Source organism: Zonotrichia albicollis, chromosome 1 (genome assembly GCF_047830755.1).
Source record: "Zonotrichia albicollis isolate bZonAlb1 chromosome 1, bZonAlb1.hap1, whole genome shotgun sequence".
Lineage (NCBI taxonomy): Eukaryota > Metazoa > Chordata > Aves > Passeriformes > Passerellidae > Zonotrichia > Zonotrichia albicollis.
The window spans coordinates 102,667,807-102,686,090 of NC_133819.1; the positions used below are offsets into that span (position 1 = coordinate 102,667,807).

Below are 18,284 nucleotides of genomic sequence, written 5' to 3' on the forward strand. Positions count from 1 at the left end.
ACTCCAGGCAATTTCAGAATTAGGTGAGAGGGCAGAATAATACTGCCTGCAAATGCTGTAGATAAGTTTGTCTCAATATTTTCATATGCCAATTTTCTGAATCAAAAGATCATTTTCTGGTTTTGGTTTTTCTTTTCACACTGCTGTATAAAAACCTATGATAATATTTTCATTTTGGTAACAGAAACACTTGAAAAATATTTAAATTAGAGGTGTGATAAAGACTATTACCTCTTAAACCTTATACAGTTATAGTTTCATTTTGGAAATGAAGAATGACCATCCTTTTATCTTTTATGTCTAGAAGCAGTTTTAGCTGAGCCCATCTGCACACACAAACCAGACATATAGAATTTCAGGTTCATTTCAAAACATTCTGCTATTATCCTGGACTTATGAATTCAAAATCAGTTTAGGGTAATTCCTGGGATGTTTAGCTTCTTTGGTTTGTTATCTTTTTTATCCCCTTCCTTTTTTGGAGTTCATATAGCTTTTCTTTCAGGATGGCTACAAAATGCTACAGCATTCTCTAAATGATGTTGGCATGTTGATTGAGGTGTTTAAAAATGTTTGGCCAACAGAAGGTTCTTGTTTCTCAAGAGCCTTGTGACTATTGCCTAGCACTAATAAAATTTTGCTGTTAGTAGTCTTTATTGAGCTTAATGAAAGATTTCTGGTTAGCCACAACTTCAGTGTGTGGAGCTAACATTGAATGCCTCCCAGATATAGAAAGGAAAAGAATTAATGCAGAAAGAGTGAGCTGAGCTAATCCTAAGCCGTCAAGAGCTTTGTAATTAAGCTTCACTGGTATCTCCATATAATAGCACGATATTGAATATAGCAATATTCATGCAGTAAGAGAATTTCATTATTAAGTTTTTATTTCTGATGGAATAAAATTCTGGTTATTAGATCAGGTGAGATCTTTTGAGTATAGAACCCGTCAGGCAGGCAGTTGTAGATTAGACCACAAGGTAATAGTTGCATTCTCTGGTATGTACAGTATGGTTCTTTCCTAGGACTAGTTTTAAAAATCTTTAAAAATGGCAGTGCCACTAGCAGGAATGTTTTCCACAATGTTAATTTTAAACTTTACTTCCAATAAAGTAGTGCAATTATTCCTCATCATAATACTCTGTAAGTATACACACTGTAAATGTGTCTTCTTGGGTTTAGTCAGCCTTTGAAAGAAGTCTGCTCTCTTTTTCCCTGTGGTGATGTACATCCATTTCTTATTTTGTGCTCCTCTATAATCCCTTGATCTTGACTTCTGAGAATGAATCTACTGAAATGCCTAATATTGTTCTCTGGAACAGTGTTTTTGTCCATGAGAAATGCAACTTAGACTACTTCAGCCACTCACTTATTAAATTTGTAGTCAATATTTGTAAGAATACAAAAAAGAATATTTAATATATTTCTGGATACTTTTCCCATACATCACATAAATGAACTGATGGAATTTAAACAGGTACCTTGAAATCCTTCTATAGACTTTCCATTAATCTTTGTTTATTGTGCCTACTTGGAGTGCTTTATTTACAAAATGGTTATATGTAGAAAAGGGTAGAATAGATTTAAAGCACCAAGTTGCCTAGATAGCTTCTCTGTTAGATCATGGGAACTAAAATCAGATAATTCTCTGTCTCTGGTATGCCATGGTGAATGTCAAACAAATGCATGCCACCATTGTGGAATCATAATAACTTTCTGCTTTGGATAAATTTTGAAATTATTTCTTGGCTTAAAAGACCATCCTATGTTTGCATTACTACCAGCATGTCCCTGAGGTATTTTGTTATATTAGGAAGCAGTAGTACCCAGTACAAATAAATTATGTCTCACCATTTATTGAAAGCTCAGGCTCAGGACTGAAGCTGACCTTACATAGGATTGAATAATTACTCCTTCCTATGTACCTGGTGAGATTTCATGCCTTTTATATCTTCCTGAGTATACTTCTAAGGTTGTGCTGATTTTGTAAAGTATAGTTTTGGTAAAGGTTGTTGTTTATTGCTGGATTAATTAACTCACTGGAAATAAAGATGTTGCTTTTGTTTATAAAGGGAAAAAAAGTTTGAGATTTCATACAGGTTTTCATATTTCTATTCCAAAGGTAGATGAATGCCAGTCATTCAAATACCATGAGTCACTAGCCCAACTCCTGTCTAAGTGTATCTCATGGCCCCTTGTTGGCTGTTTTGACACATCATTTCATGGGAGACTTCCTTGAAAACACATATTTTTAAAATATTGGAAATTTTAAATACTATTTTATGAAAAATATTCTGGTATTTTCCTATTAGTTGTCTTGGTAATTTTGGCAGTTTTACTTCCAAAACTATTGCTTCATATGAAATGAAATGAATCTAAATGGCATTAAGAAAACTAGTAAGTTTGGCATTTTCTTAATGCCATTCTTACAATAGTAAGAAGCTTCTGAGCAGAAGTCATAGCAAAGTAAGCATCTTTATACTGAAAAAGTCATTATGTCCTCTCCAATGGTTCTGCTTACCAAAATAAAAGCTGAGTTGTCTTCATTAAAGAGTGCTCAAGCACTGCACCCCAGGCAAAACAGCTCATTCTTCCCAAACAAACACATTCATATCTCAACCAGGCAAATGCTTAAGGTGCTTTCCAAACAAATAGTTTAACTGCAAATTTGAGACCTTCAGTGACCTCAGTTGTATGTGCATCATACTCCTTCTTTTTTTTGCTCAGTGAAATTGATATTTCAACATCTTTTCCAGTATAAGTGGCCCTTGTCTTGCAGAACATCTACATTTTAATCATATTTTTGCGTGTAATCCAAAAGATTATAATCTTGGCCAAAATCTGAGCAAAAAATAATGCCTTTAAACATCTAAGAAACAGTTTATTCTGTTATCACAGTCATCAGATTGTATTTTTGTGGTTTCTGTACAAGCAGCAAGAAGGTTCAGAAATGAACTCTTGTTTCAAGAACAACTGTGGAATGTCCAGTTTAGCAAAGCTATTATAGGGTGAAACAACCAGCTGTAGCACTGCAGAAGAATCAGAGTAACCTTTCATTGAGAGTTTATATATTTTAAACTCAGAGTTGTCTGAGGCTGTGATGTCTATGACAGCCAATATAGTACAAATTTAGTCCATACTTTTAGCTAGATGAATTCCAGAGTGGTGAGTGGTGCCTCAGTGGGAAAAACAAATTTAAAACCAATATTTTAATAGAAGAGATTATACAGATTCTTCATGCTGCCAGCAAGACTGATAATACTAAATTCCATAATATAAAAGTCTATTTTTAATGGAACTTTGATGCCTACATATTTTTGAAGTCCTGAACTAGAGTATTTATTAATTAAATCAGTACAGACAGCCAGTTGCCTGGAGAGTCTGTTTGTTCAGGTTTTATGAAAGATGTGGGCTGTGATTTAACCTCAGATGGCAAGTAAGTAGCACACAGCTGCTTGCTCCCCCTACCTCCCAGTGGGATGGGGAGGAGAAGTAGGAGAAAAAAAGGTAAGGAAAAGCTCAAAGGTCATGGGTTGAGGTAAGAACAGTTTAATAATTTAAAGAAAGTAAACTACTACTGCTTCTACTAATTTTACTGGAGAAAAAAAAAAAAAAAAAAAAAGAGAAAAAGAAAACTCAAGACACAAAATAGAGTTGCTCATCACCCGCTGACCAATGCTGAGCCTGTCCCTGAGCAGGAAACAGGGAAACAGTCCCTTCCGGCCAACTCCCCAGTATATGTACTGGGCATGACAGTCTGGGGTATGGAATATCCCTTTGGCCAGTTTGGGTCAGCTGCTCTGGCTGTGCTCCCTCCCAGTTTTTTGTGGACCTGCTTCACTGGCAGAGCATGAGACACTGAAAGGTCCTTGATTTAGGGTAAGCACTACTTAGCAACTACCAAAACATCAGTGTGCTATCAACATTATTTTCAAAATAAACCCAAAACACAGCACTGTACCAACTACTAGGAATAAAATTAACTCTATCCCAGCAAAGCTGGGACAGTAAGTTACTTCTTCTGGTTTGACTTTGTTATGTTCTCAGCAAACTATGTGACTTTATTGCTTATATTACTAGCAGGTTGCTAAACGCTGAGCACACGAGAAGCTGCAAATCTTTGCAGAATGCAGGTTAATAGAATTTTATAAAGCTAACTGTGGAAACTTTATCAAAAGTCAATATATGGATATTGTCCTTCTTATCCAAAGCAGTTAAGGCTGTCTCTTGGTGACATCTGCCCGGTGCTATGTGGATTAAAAAATAAAAACCCTGCTTTGACTTGTAAATTCCTCTAAGAAGAAGCTTTTCCTCTTCTATTGTTTGTACCCTAGAGCCTGTGGCAGGATTCACTTGGGTGGCTGGGGGGCTTGTGGAAATACCGCAGTTACAGAATAAGGAGAATAGGATTTCTTCAGAGCTTCCCTCTTATCAGCCACTGAGCCTGCAGAATAATGAGCTAGAAAGCAGCAAATGGCCATTTGCCCAGATCTCCACTGAGAGACAGAAAATCTCGGAATCTCTGCAGAGATAAGAAACAGTGATTCTTACAAGAACTGAAGTAGAGCTGAAGCTCCTGTTTTGCTGTTTCACACGGCAAATACCTCTGAAAACCTAGGAAATTACAGAAAGGCAGGAGATTTGACTTTAAGGAAATATTTCCTATCACGCTCTAGTTTCATCATGTACTGTTTCTTGCATAGGTGATGTGCAGTGTTGGAGTCAAGAAATATAAGAATAATAATAAGGAACTTCTCTATGGAGTCATGAAGAGCTTGAGACTAAAAAGAATGCTTAGCTGTAAAAAACTGCAGATGTGGTGGCACCAATATGGTCATTATATTGGGTCCTAGAAAGGTATGTGATTGTACAGAATTGCCAGGGAGTGCTTCTGACTGTCACTTCAATGATTCCAAGAGTCAAGAATGTTTAACATGTGGAACACACCCAATGAGAAACTTTTAATTAGTCAAAGGTGTTAGCATGCCTTTTTGTCTCAACAGAAACTTAGAACAATAGCTTATTCTGTATATGAAAGTAAATTTTACCTTCATTCAGTGCACATTGGATGTTAACATTTCCTCAACACTTTCCATGCAGCTTTATGGAGCCAGGGAATTTATGACTGGGGAAACAGAAGCTTCTGTAATTGCTTCTTAGGCATGTATGACAAGTCCTGCCCAATTTCCTGCTGGGTGTTATTACTTAGCAGTTTAGTTCATTGTACTTATGGAGTCTTTATTTCTGGACTCACAGGCTGCCATGTGAAAATTGAGCAATATTCTAGGGAGTCACTTTGAGGCATGGTATGTGGCTTCATTGTATAGTGTGTGTTATTCTGCTGCAGTGGTGTTGGCACACTCATTTGTGTTCGACCATTCAAGAGTACCTGATGTAGCAGGTCACCCTTCTCACTGCCCCTCACAGTTTGTATTTTTGACAGTCAGAATTGCATTGGAGAGAAGACCTGGGAAACTGCTGGGTGTCCCATGGGGCTCTACAGCTTCTTTCTGAAGCTGGTGGGCTTTGGAAGGTATTCCCAAGGAGCACCCAAGGAAACACCTAGTGTACCTGCTGATGCTGGGATGCAAACTGGGACAGTTCTCTTTTTAGTGTCCCAGTTGTAGATAGGATGACTGTAGGGTAATAAAATAGAGTGTGACCATCACCGTCAGCTTGTTTTAGGGCTGTTTGTAGGAGAGATAGAGCAGCTGTTTTCTGTCTCCCTTTGTCCTCTTAAAGCAAGAAGCAGAAGTAGCAAACAGAAGGAAGAAATCAAGGCCAGCTGTGAAGAATTCAATAAAACTTGAATAGATGAGAGCAGAATGTATGTGTGAAGGAAATAAAAGCAGAAAAGCGTAACTGTTTGTTGATTTATGCTTGGGGTTAGTGCTGTTAGTAAATTAGGAACTAAATGTGCAGAGTAGGCTTCTACATTTTTGTAAGTAGCCACTCGCTTGCTTGTCCCCTAGTTGTATGTTTAACCTTTGTATGAAAAGCTTATCAGCATACATTACCAACTGCTTTTTAGTTCCAAGCTACTACAAAACCTGTTCTCCATATTGTACAAAGTCCTTGAAGACCAGCAAAATCAGAAACTGGTTGTTCAGATGATTACAGTGAAAAAACTTGTCTGCAGGGTCTGACCCTTACTCTGACCCAGGTTATCAAGGCTCATTTGGCAGGATTTGGCTATAGCAGAATGAGGTATGTAAGGACAGCACTACAGTGCTTTAGCAACCAGCATCTCTGGGCTGGTGTAGGGACCATGCTGAAATGTTCCCTTGTTGATTATTCAAATCACTGTAATATAAATATTTTACTGGGGAGTCTTATTGTAGTATTACTATTCGGGAGTAGGAAACTATATATTTGTGTGTTGGACACTATTTAGACAAATACTTTCCACTGAGAATAAATATTTCACTTTATTTCTGGGGATCTGTTTCTTCTGTTTGGCTGTTTACATGGTTAAGGATTGCTCTTCATCATGTAATCGTGTTGAGTATTTTTAGAAAACTCGATTCGTTAGTGTGATGCTGTGAACCTGTGCATGTACTTGTGTCCACATTGCAAGTTTGAGAGGGGTTGGTCCCTGGGCCAGAGCCCTTAGGCTTCATCCTTCTGCACCTCTTGGTGATTTACGTCAGCAGCTGCAAAGCAAAGAGCAAATCCGAGTGGAGATGATGACAGCTGCTCACCGCAGCCACTCTGCATGGCTGGACCACCAGCTGGGCACCTCAGCTGCAAGGACAGGTCAGGTGTTGTGTCAGGGGGTGGCAGCTCTGATGGGCCATCCCTGGCAGTGCACACCCCAGTGGGTGGGCTTCCCTGGCCAGTGTGAGCTAGGGGCTGCTCTGGACAAAAATGAGGTCTTGAGTTGAGGTTAACCTCTAATTGAAAGGGCTGAGTTTACTGAGTCCTTCATGGAAGCTGTGATGTAAAATAAATCACCCTGTAAAACAAAGCAAAAAGTGTTGCTCACATAAATAGGGCTTGGAGCCATTAGGAAAAAAGTGTTTTCTTAATGGAGTTGGACTTGAAATGCTTTGGTGGGTTCTCCTGCATCAGTGTGTTAGAATATAGTTCTAAACCTGGGTCAAATACAATTGGAATTTGCATGCTTTGAGTTTACTTCCAAAAGGAAAGCTTGTCTCAAAATTCCCTCCAAGTTCTGCCAGATATACAAGTCTAAATCAGTAACCACACAGGATGCCAGAAAGTGCTGTACCTTACACCTTTTGCATAAACAATGTGCAGCGCATCTGTCAATGCTTTACTCTTAACAAAGAACAAAATAACTAAGAACAATTCCGTAACACTCACAAAGGGTGAAAAAGTACCCTTTACATCCCTGGAAGGAGGAGAACTCTGAATTTTGAAGGTTAGACTTGGTTTCCAAAGTCATAAACATCCCCCTTTTATTTCATTTCAACTCCTGCATTTTTCCTGATATCAAGTTCTTTAACATATACGTATATGAATGCATATATACTGTGTTTACTGCTGAAATTAATCATAGTACATTTCTTTAGGGGTTTGTTTAAAGCAGTCAAGAAACTGGATTTCAGAGATGTTATAGTCATCATCTAGACTAAAACCAGGAAGATTTTCAATAGCATCAGTGAAGGGTGTAGTAAATGAAAAATATTTCATGAAATCTTTAGTCCTATTTTTATGTGTCTAGAAATAGGGAGAGTAAAACACAGTATCTATCAAATGATTAAGAGAATGAAGTTGATTTTCATCTGTCATCAGATATCATTGAATGCAGATTTTAAAACTGTAAACAAGTTAAACACAGTTTTCACATTGAAGTAGTGTAAAACACTCAAAAGCCTGCACTCCAGCCAGTGGCTATCAAAAGCTTTACCAAGCTTTTGAGGTGTAGAACAGTGAATGGACGTAGTCCCTGAAGGAAATCAAGAGTAATGTAGTTCAGAGTACATTAATTAGTCATTGATACCTGTAAAACTGTATATTTAAGTGTATACTCCTGCATTTTAGAAGAAGATAGCCAGCTCCCAGTAGAGAGTGATAAGTGTCCAGTGACAAGAACTGATAGCGTTTTAAGTTCTTTTGTTCATGTATCACCTTACCTACTGTCACTATGGTCAAAAAATAAATAGCAAGTTGTTTTTCATGGTGGCACAAAAATTCTTTTTGGCACACAAGTTTAGAATGTTGAAACACAAAAGGATGGTTTTTAACTCATCCTTTAGAGCCAGCAGACTTTGACCTCGTCATGGGATTGTGTCCATGTGGTTTGTTGGTGATGCCATGGTTGGCTACATAGCAGGCTACAGGAAATTCTGCTTTTTCTAGACCCCACAAATTTGTCTGCAAATAATGTAGTGTTTCATGAGGGAACTGATGTTCTTACCTTCACTGTAGACATGACGAAAGACTCAAATTACATCCAGAATAGGTCCCATTGTAGAGTCTAGCAAATTACCATAATTCTTTAAAATGCAGTCCTTAATTTAGGTGCCAAACTGGATTTCAGTCCTAAAAAATCTTACATACACCTGGAGGGTATGGTGGTCTAGTGGTAATTAAACACAGCTGCAGTGTGAAACCTATGGAATTGAAAAGACATACTGGTGAAAGTCCTATAAGCACCATCCCTGGAGGAGTTTTAAAAAACATGTGATATGGCTCTTGATATATTTGCTGTTAAACATGCTGGTAGTGTGCTGATGGTTGGACTTGGTAATCTTAGACGTCTTTTTGGCCTTATTGATTCTATGAATCTGTGATTTTATAATATCCCAGACAAACATGGCAAGAATAAAAAATAATTGGAGCTGATGCTGTTGCGCTGGCAACAATTCCAGCTTCGTAAAAGTTATTGGTCTCCCAGTTCTCATTATTCCTGAGAGGAATATTTACATAGTTTTCCTTATTTTTGACTATCTGATGTTTTATGTTTGACTAAGAATAAAGTACAAGACTGGCAGAAACACTAACAGTGCTGTGTGAAGGGGACAAGAGATGCCTTTATCAGATTGTGCTCAGTTTCTCTCTGTTTATATAAACACACATGCACATTTTCATCTTGAGGGGCCTCATTCATTATAGCAGGAATTTTTTGTGATTATTAAGTTTTAGTACTGCACAGCAACCTGTGCAATTTCAGGAGTCAGGCTGATTGAATTATGCAATTAGACAGCCTTGCTAAGTGGGGAAGAGGACGTTTCAGCACCATTTTTTCAATAATAAAATTCCATGAAATTGTCCAAGGTTTAGAAAGTTGTAAGTACCAACGAGGAAGGAAAATGTCCTCTAGTGGTCAGTAGAAAAGAAGCTCAACTCCTTTGACTCCAAGTAGGGGGCTTCCAAAAATATGCACAGACCAGCCAAGATTAGAGGGGATGTAATACTTTTAGATCCAGCAGGGAAAAAAAAAAAAAGAAGAAAAGCCAGGGGTCTTACTATCAAAACGGAAATAATGTTAGTATTGATATCCACAATACATGGATTGGTCACACAGTAAAGGATTGTTTTCTGCAGAATGGAGATAGTGAGCAAGAATGGTTTGTTGAACTTGCACTTCTTGGTCAGATGCTTAGAAAATTTTCAGGAGGAGAAGGGAGGATCAGCAGATGGACATGGGCATTCAGAGTCCATGATTGGACTTGCTTTTCTGAAGTCCCTGAAGCTGCTACTCATGCAGATTTTGTCTCATCAGGATTTTGGGGGAGGGAATAAATATTTTTTAGCTAATGCACTGAATTAAGTAAAATTTTCAATTTCCAGTAGTACTTGTAAGTGCCATTAAAAATTTTTATGCAGCTTTTAAATGAAAACTTCTAGAAATTGGTAGAGATCAGGTTTGTCTTGCTGACATGTAGATGGTTCTGCCTGGTGTAGCAGTTCTACAGCCATGCTGAACTGGACCCCTCTTCTGCTACTGTACTCTCATCAGATCACAATTTTATCAAGTCTTCTAACCAAAGTAAATTTCAGCTCATGAAACTGTATTGTCTTGAGAGTGAAATACCACCTGTTCATTACAATCCTTTCTCTCAACAGTCTTTCAACAAGTTAGATTACACAACACCTATGACACATGAATTTTGAGATTATTTTTATGACTTTTCATATCCCCACTGAAACATTGTCAGAACTGTCTCATATAAATGATAAAAAGGAAAATCCTGAGCAAGGAAGTTCACAGAATTCATATCCACATAAAACAAAGGCTGGAATGCTGATAGAGTTCCATGAACATCTGGAATCTGGAAAAAGTCAAATATGGGTTTCCATATCTATTCTATGTCTAACTGGATAACAATAAAAAATGGTATCACATTTCCCTTCATAGTTCACAGTTCCCGTTTTTTGGAGTAGTTTTGGTTTGTTTTTTTTTTTAGCTGTAGTAAAGAGTGAAAGGTTCTATAACAGCAGCAGCTGCCTGAATTGACAATAAATATTGCATTTTATTGGTGGCTAATGTATTAAGTCTGAAGGCAAAAATCAGTTTCTGTTTTGCTATGTAGTTTTCTCAGAGAAAAGCAGAAGATTTTACATTTTAGGTAGTGGCAGCTCTTGATTTCAGAGATTTCTCAAAACTTGTATGAAATATCAGGATATTTTTATTTTGTAAATACAGTGCTGTGTGCCAGCAATGTAAAATTCACTTTTTTTTTTTTTTGCAAGAGTTAAATTTTGTTGTACAGTAATATATATATTGTAAACACCATTAAATGCTTATACTTTACTAGGCTATTAATTTAAGTAAAGAATATTTAATTTTAAATAAACATTTCATTAGCAGGGATTGATGTATCCCTGGAAGCCATAAAAGTGATGCTGTATATATCATTGCTGGTGCTACAGCACCCCACTGCAATGATGTACCACCAGTGCTGGGTTGGTGAGAGAGAACTGCATACAGGGTAACTCCATGTTTCCTAAATGCATTAAATTTTCCCTTTTTCCCCCCCCTCTAGATCTTTTACATATGTAACAGCAGTTCTCTTTCACCTGAGCAGGTAGAAGGTGCATTGTCAGGCTGTTCTGTGGAGAGGGATGCAAGGCTGAGCTGGGTGTATGCCCATGTGCTAGTGCAAGGAGAATTTAGCAAAAGCAGTCGCAAAACCTTGTGTTCTGTCCTCACTTGAGAAAAGGTGTAAGATCTAGTTCTGAGAATAAAGAAAGGTTGAATGTGTGGCTAGGATTTTTCACTAGAATTGTGGTATTTAAAATAAAACCTACCAGATTATGGAAAACGGGATAAATATTTCTCACTTGCTCCACTTCCTTCTCTGTCTTCTGCACGTCACACAGTGACTGCATTTATTTAAAACTTTCACTGTCGTGTTCCCTTTTCTGAGTTAGGATCATTGCCAGAGTGATCTCATGTTTATAGAGGGTTTTTTTGGTTTATGTTACTGTTTGTGGTACAAATAGCTACTTTCACCTTGGAGTTGTACCTTTTTTGGCTGTGTTTGATTCTGAGGTAGTATCCTCTATATTTGGGTCAATGATCCCAAAATTTGGCTGCTGTAATTTTCCATTAATATTAATAAAACCTCCCATCCCCCTAGCATATGGGATGCAGAAGACACTGCTCAGCAAACTGTTATAAATTTAAAAAAGGTTTATGAGCTGAAAAAATTGTGTTTGGAGAGGGGAATGTGGACTTTGCAATTTCCAAATGCTGATGCTAAATCCATTCAGATGTAAATCAAACCCATCAGGAGCACTCTGCTCTTTAGATTTCTTATCCTAACATGTGTTTGCTCATTATTCCTTGCTCAGCTGGAGGTTCTATATGAAAGCTGTTTAAATGAAATAATGTATTATTATGAAGAAGATTAATGTATTTTGGAACGCAGAAATGGGAAAAAGGTTAGGTAATATTTCAGCATAAATAACAATGTGATTATTTTTTTGGGGGGAGGTGGTGGGTGGGTTGAAATTCTTAGTCCAGGATGTGGATAGTTAGGTCATAATCTCTCTGGATATTTCCCAGTGTTTGGCTAGGCTTTGAATGATCTCTCTAACTGGAAATCTTGTTCTTCTTTGTGTAGAGTCAAATAATCTCGGCTTTGAAATGAACAGTGTTCACATATGTTTTCATGTGTTCACCTACCTTTCACCTGGAGATTTGTTTTTATTGATGTGACAGCACCTCAGCTGATGCCGCTTTTTAAAACTTCATTACATTTGTTGCACACTGAAAGTACCTTATGTTAGAAGAATTTCCGTGGCTCCATCTACCCTTTGTTTTGGGAGATCTCTGTGACTGTCTCTGCTGTTGCTGTGTCTTGGGAATTTAAGGTTGCTTTTCTGTGATATCATTGGCATCAAGTCAAGATATACCCATTTGTAATTGTGGTTCTTAGGCTTTGTGACAATTCAACTTCCTTGCTATCAGACCTTTGTTGATATCTACAGTGTCTGTATGGAAGTTCTAAAAAACTGTAGCCTCTGTGGAATGCTGAAGATGAGTTGGAAATCTCTCATAAAACAATTTACTAAAATCATTATTAGAAGATTTCTTTTAAGAGAGTAATAGTTAAACTCTGTTCGAATGCCAAAGTCTAATATCATCTTACAAAAATGACATAAAGAAGGAGCAGGATCAGGTCTTATGTTGTTGTCCCAGCTCATGAGAAGTTAGACTGGATTTTGTCAGCAAATGTCATCATAGCTATGCAGATACATCCCAGTGATGGAAGAACAGGTTCAATTCAAGGTTGATGTGCTTTGAGCATGGAGAGTTAAACTTCTTGGTACACAAGAAATTGAGCAGTTGCTTGGATAAAAAGAAGATTTTCAAGCTTTCTTGCATAGACAGCTTTTTCATATTGTGGTTCAGCAACGACCTACCCTGAGCATACCTTGCCAGCCAGCCCTTGATAGGAAACTTTTCTGCATGTGAGTGTTTATTCCTTACTAAGACAAATTTTTTGTGATGGCAATCTACTTTCTAACTTGTTTTCTTACCTTGATGTTTCTATTGGGCCAGCAGGAGCAGATTTCATAGAGCTATCTCAGGGGCCTTCTTGGAGATTTCCTCTTCAATTTATCATGTCCTCATTCTCTGTCTTTCTCAAGGGTTGTTTTCTAGTAGAAAGTACAGTATTTCACCAGTGCAAAAGTCTAATAGGAAGTAAGACTCCAAAAGACATATGGTAATACATTAAAAAATCAGGCCGTAGGGTACCGATTATGTAAACATTTAATGACTTGAATAAACATTATAAAATTTTATTTGAAATATGTGTCTATCTGCAGATGTTCTCAGCTGTGGATATGCTTCTGATGTAGATTCTGCTTGTTCCTAAACAGGAGCTTCCTCTTTCACCAGGGTCACTTTCCTGCTCCTCAGTAAAGGCAGTGAATTGGCCTTTCTCAGCTTATTCAGTTTTTATTGGGTACAAACCTTGACAGAGGATTGTTTTCCACATCAATGTTCATTCACTGTAGGCAGTGCAGTGTGGCAGATGTAAGAAGATGTACAGAGTACATTAGGATCCATTTCCTTTTCTATATGTAAAATAATTTCTTTTTGTGTAATCTTGTACCATTATCACTACTTGTCATTTAATGCAATTTTCTAAACTGCTTTATTTGTGTGCCAAACATAAGGCATGTTATGCCTTATGGAGTGGCATTCAATGACTGTGTCTATGTTCAGTTAGACCAACACATCTTCACATTTATATTTGGGTTTCTTCTGAACTGCATTTCCTCTTACATTGACAAATGTGTGCTGTGTACACCCTTCATTCTTTGGCTTGTTGCAGTAATGGGATACCTTATTTTTCTCTCTGCTTGCATTTCTACCTATGATTCCTGGTTCCTGCTTCCTGAGAGCAGCAGGAGGCCTCCCAACATAAATACTTCTCTCTGAAATTCAAACACTATTGCTGGCTTGTTAGTCACATAAACATCTGACCTGAGTGTTGTTGTGGTCCCTTTCTGTTGACTCTGAAAGAATCTCTTGAGAATAAAGCAAATAAAATGATGTTTAGTCTCATAAACTTATAGTCCTGATACCACTGCTTGGCAAATCCATTCTTCTCCCAGTGGCTCATTCCAAAGGCTCTCAGAACATTTCCAATGTTTTAGGTGTACGCAGAGATTCTAAATGTCAGGTTTCAAGGCATTTGGAAACAGCAATGAAAAAATTTCCTTTTTTTCAGTGACTTCCAGTACTAATGGGGAGAGGGAGAGATGTATGCAGTAAAACAAGAAGTCATTATTTGTTAATTTTGTCACTTTAAACAAGATTTGAGCTTCTGGAGGATCTTCTCTATGACACAGCCATCATCCACAGCTATTCTGTTAGGCCAGCTTCAAATAGGAAGGAATGAGAGAAAAGGTTTGAGAAATGTGTATGTTTGTTGGGCCTGATACAAGAGGAAATGCACAGTGTCTCTGTCCCTCATGGGTTACCTAAGGAGAAACTCCTCCCAGCTGAGGAAAGATGAGAAGCTGCGGTAGCCTATTATTGAGCCTCATGATTCAGTGTTGTGCCTGAGCTCTGTATAGCCTAGAGCCTCCTCTTCTCCTAGCCCTTCATAAAATACTGAATTTTAGCATTTCCTCCAGCTTTTGTATCCTGTCTGGATTGCATTTCAAGGTAATCATTGTGTACTTCAGTGTTTTTACACAACCCTCAGCTCAGCTGGATCCCACCATTTCCTGGCCCTTAGACAGTGCTGGTGCCAGCAAATCCCCCAAGAAAGATATTTTCCTTGAATTTAGAAAGAAAATTGAGAGAATTGAATTCTTGGCATAGGAATGCACAAAATGTGAGATATCTTAAGGGCAATGGTTTAGATCTCTGATGAGCTTGTTCATAAATCAAAGTGCGGAATTTGTTTCTTGGCTTTCGTCTGACATGTGAGACGGCAACACATTAAATTGACTCTTTATTTTCCTTTTTATGCTTTTAATTTTTCATTGTCTCCTGTGAAATTTGGTATTTGTATTGGTTTAATGCATGCTTTCCAGCATACAATGTAATAGGAAGTTACATGCAGCTCTCAAAGCTAAGAGATAATTTTGCTCACAGCTCCCACATCACTCCACGGAAACTGCTAAGAGCAGCTGTGCAGGAGATGAAGCCCTGAATTATTTAACAGGGTTTTAAAAAAAAAAACCCTAATCTCCAATGTCAGCCTGTCTCTGCTTCACTCTCAAAAGAGAGCCAGTAGAAGGTTGGGCTGTCTAAGATCTTTCAGGGTCCATAGTTCATGTGCAAAAACCTGTCAACACAAAGTCACTTGTTTGTGCCAGGTTTTTCTGTATGGAGCATGGGCCATTATTTTTGACATAGCGTATGTATTTATTTCTTCACCGTGGTGTAGAAAAGAAGCCATTAGTTATCCCTGGTTGAAGTTTGACCCCCTCAGAGGAATCACTTGGGCTGGCTTGTTGCATTTGTTCTGAACTGGCAGCTCCCACCCTTGCCCTTTGACTTCTGGTTTCTGCAGGCTGGCTGCTGCACCCAGACAAGTCCTGCTGGATACTCTGCTTTTGGGACTGGTGCCATGATGCAGAGAAGCTGGATTCAGTAGGGTCACATTGGGAGTTAAGATACAATTTGTCCCACTGTTTTTGGCATGAGTCATGTTAAGTGGATAATTGGAACCTCATGCCAAACTTTTGCTTTTCACATGCCGAAATGGAGCAGTAATTTGTTTTATATGTATTAACTGTAATTACTTACTAGATTTGACAAATGTATTACTAATTCAACAATTGCTGCGTTATGAGGCACTAACGGGAAAAAAAAATCTACCCAAAGTTTATAATCTTTATTGTGAACTAATCCTTAATTCTGTATATAATTTTTAATGAAGCAGTATTTATTTAAAGCTGGAAATTGCTTTAAAATCTCAAGTAATGTGAAACTAATGCCCGATGAGAAAATAAGTCGGATTAATAACGTGTAAGGTTGCTTCTTTTCATAAGGAATTTTAAGGGGCCTGTTTGTTTGTTTTCTGTTTGGATATTTTACCCTTACACCAGAGTCTGGCCATTTTTTTACCCACTTGAGAGAGAACTAAAGTTCTTAAGTGCTTTGAATGCAGTTTTTCTTCTACAGCTGCAGTGACTTCTTGGTGGTGGGACTGACCTAGTGCATGGACTTTGATATGGTGATCTTTGTTCTTGGAAAGAGGTGGGGAGCTGGGTTGTATCAAATAAATATCTCCTCTGTCTCTCCATCTGCACATCCAACCTCAGTGGTGTGAGGGATTTCCTTTGACATTTGTGGACTTGTGGACTCTTGGGATTTCATGTGTTATTCTTCTGAAAGGCTGGTGTTGCGTTCCTCAGAAATGTTGACTTTTCAGAGTTCTTGACATGACTCGTTCTTCAATTCAGAGTCTTGAAGAATCCAAATTTGCCCTCCTGCTATAGAGGAGGAATATTAGGGTGGGCTGAGGAGCACAGGAAGAGAAAAAGAGGGAGTGCAATTCATTCTTCTGTGGATTGAAGATGTGGCTACTAACACATAATTATTATTATGTTTCTGCAAAGCATAAGTAACAGTAGGTATAAAGACTTACTAGCCATGTGGCTCATTCAAATTCCAGAAGATATAAGGTGAATTTGAGTAAATTTTAAATAGTGAATAGGATTTCCCCTTGTAAAAATCTGAAATGTCTGGATAATAAAATTGGTTGTGTTAGGTTGGGCAGTGACATTTACTACCTCTTTGAGGTATCTTTTCTAGTGTACACAGTTGATAGTAAAAATAAAATTTAACAAAATTTGACAGCAGTCAGAGAATGTTTCACAGAGACCTCCAAAATCTGTTAAGTAGCATTTGCTTTTGCTCACAACTCTTCTAGCCTGACCAGTAGCTTGGCAGCTTTGCTGTATTTGATATTTGCCAAGCCATCCACTGAACCTATTTTTGTTTGTTGCTCTTTTGTTAAGAATGAATAACATTACTATCAAGTTGATGCTCAAGAAACCAAAACATATGCAGGTTTTGGAAAGTTGGTCCTTGTGAGGTTACAGATGTCTGAATCTTCTGAAGGGATTACATGTCCCAGAACTAGTTTGTTTCTTTGCTTTAAATTTTCTAAGTGCTTGTCCTGCTGATACAATTTTAATCACCAAAGCTCCATTGATGTGCCAGTGGGTGCCTGTCTAGGTATGGATAGATGGGCCTAATGTTGGAGCTCTTGAGGTTTTCTCTGAGATAGCCTGAGGTGTGAGATCTTGCCTGTATTTCAGTATCATCTTGCTTTGAAGCCTGATTTCAGAGACCTGTCAGCAACTGTCAGCACCAACAATTGCAGCATCCTTGTGAAGTGAGTCCCTCTTGCATCTCTGTGTGCTTTGTTAATAGTTCCTTTTTCTCAGGAGCTCTCCTCCCCCATAAGCAGAACAAATTAGGCATCATTTTGTCCTTCTGTCCTATGCAGATATGGTGATGACATCAAAAGTGTAAAAGCTTGAGGAAGTTTATCCTGAAAATATAATTCTTAAAGCTGGATGAAATATTACTGAGACTCCTGTGCAAGTCTTAGTGCTTTCCATCCACTGGCTGTACAAAACAAATGCACTGAAGTGTTGACATAGAATTTATTATTAGTAGTAGAATTTATTTATTATTAGTAGTAGTATTGATATTATTAGTAGTATTAGTAGTATTATTATTTCCACCACTTAATTTCCTTTCCAAATTAGTAGTTAGATAGGGTGGTATGAAGGTTTTAGACTGTGAATTTTTTTTCTCATGCAAAGTGTCTTCAAAGAAATCACTGCAGATAAAAAGTGAATGACTGAAGCTTAGATTCATTTAGCTCTAAATTAAGTTTAGATTTAATGCAAATGTTTACATTCACATCTCTTTTCAATAGAAGTCAATATTTTTATGTATGACTTGTTCTTTGTTAGAAATCTCTCTTTTATACTTTTCAGCCCATTTTCCTTTCAAATATATTTTTTTCTCTCCTTTGTGTCTTTGGTTTCATTTCAGAATGTAACGGGTTCATTGTCCCCCAGTGCTGAGAATAGCTCACATTTGTAACTGCATAAAAAATACTCAATGCACTTCAGCTGGGAAAGACAAGAAATTTTAATAGCCTTTATGCTTTGTGAAAAATGTTGCCAAGATGCCCAGATTTGTATATTCAGGGTATTCATTTTGTAAAATTGATGCAGAGAAAAGTTTTGTGTGAGACAGTTTTAGGAAATGGGCCAATATCTTTCAGACAAGTTCTCTTGAACTGTAGCATTTTTGTTGTGTATTATCTTGAGCAGAACAAGGACGTTTCCAATAAGATTTTTAATACACACTTGGAGGTGCT

At 37.7% G+C, this 18,284-nt stretch overlaps 1 protein-coding gene across 12 annotated transcripts in view; it reads left to right on the forward strand.

Annotated features, from left to right (window-relative positions):
- Positions 1-18,284, forward strand: part of PIEZO2 (piezo type mechanosensitive ion channel component 2) — a 286,911-nt gene that overhangs the window by 104,772 nt on the left and 163,855 nt on the right. The gene's annotated exons all lie outside the window — the stretch shown is intronic.